This window comes from Triticum aestivum, chromosome 7D (assembly GCF_018294505.1).
Source record: "Triticum aestivum cultivar Chinese Spring chromosome 7D, IWGSC CS RefSeq v2.1, whole genome shotgun sequence".
In the NCBI taxonomy this organism is placed as follows: domain Eukaryota; kingdom Viridiplantae; phylum Streptophyta; class Magnoliopsida; order Poales; family Poaceae; genus Triticum; species Triticum aestivum.
In genome coordinates this window covers 68,121,577-68,122,854 of record NC_057814.1, presented here as the reverse complement: position 1 = coordinate 68,122,854, position 1,278 = coordinate 68,121,577, and positions in this window count along the sequence as shown.

Here is a 1,278-nt window from a genome sequence, read left to right as displayed (position 1 = left end):
GTGGCCTCCTACTGGATTGATACCTTGGTTCTCAAAAACTGAGGGAAATACTTATGCTGCTCTACTGCATCACCCTTTCCTCTTCAAGGGAAAACCAACACAGTGCTCAAGAGGTAGCAGGGCTCTCGGCGGCGCTCTGGCGTGTGTAGGCGGCGGTGGTCCCTGTGCACGGTTGGCGGCTCCGTCTCTGACCCGGACGACGTGGGGGATAGCGGCGGCCCGGCGTGGCCGGTGATCTGGATTTTTGGTGGTGTCGGCGGCTCGGTGATCTGCCGGTGCTCCATGGTTCTGCCTGGTGGTGCTGGTGGTGACGGCGGCCCATGCATGAGAGTTGGATCCCTTCGAACTGCTAAGGCCGGCGTGGAGAAGCTCAAAGCCACTCTTTGCTACCTCCGGGGGAAACCCTAGATCGGATGATCGGATGACGGCGGCGCTTTGGTGTCGTTCCTACCTTGGGGGCATCATTCTTCGAGGTACACACGTGATCGAGGGACCAAGGACAGATTCTTTGGTGGAGGGGTGATTCATCCTACACACTGATGGCGACGGATCTTGACAGCGTGGCGTAGTGCAGATTCGGAGTTCGCTGTGGGAGAATGGCCTCGCGCAGGAGGATGACGTTGTCGGGCGTCATGGTGGCGTAGATGGCAGAGAGACCTGGCATGGTACATGCAACAGTACAGCTCTGAAGATGGATTGGTGGCAGGTGGCTGCGGCGGCCTCATACCCGGCAGGCGTCCTGGTTGAGGAGTGCGCTGGACTGGTAGGTGCCCCATACCAGGCATGCATCCTGGTTGGGACGTCATGTCCTAGATGTTTAGGTTGGCTGCGATGTCTATTTGGTATTAGGCCTAGACTATCTACGCCCCTTCATCAATTGGATAGGTGTAGCAACAGTTGTTGCTTAGACGATGGCTTTAGTCTTGCTATTGTTTGGCTTTGTAAGGTCATGTGAGAATAATTAATAAAGTGGCTGTATGCATCGCCCAGATGCAGAGGCCGGGGGTCATCCTCCTTTTCAAAAAAAAATAGAAACACACTTTCCCTCCACCTCCCCTCAGTTGTGAGTCGATGGTTGACTTGCAACTGGGGGCCATCAACAAACACACACACACACACACACACAAAACCCTAGTTGTGAGTCGTTGGTCGGCTTGCAACTAGTGGCCCTCAAATAACACACACAGACACCGCCCCCTAGTTGCGAGTCAATGGTTGACATGCAACTGGGGGCCCTCGACACACACACACACACACACACACACCTACTTGCGAGTC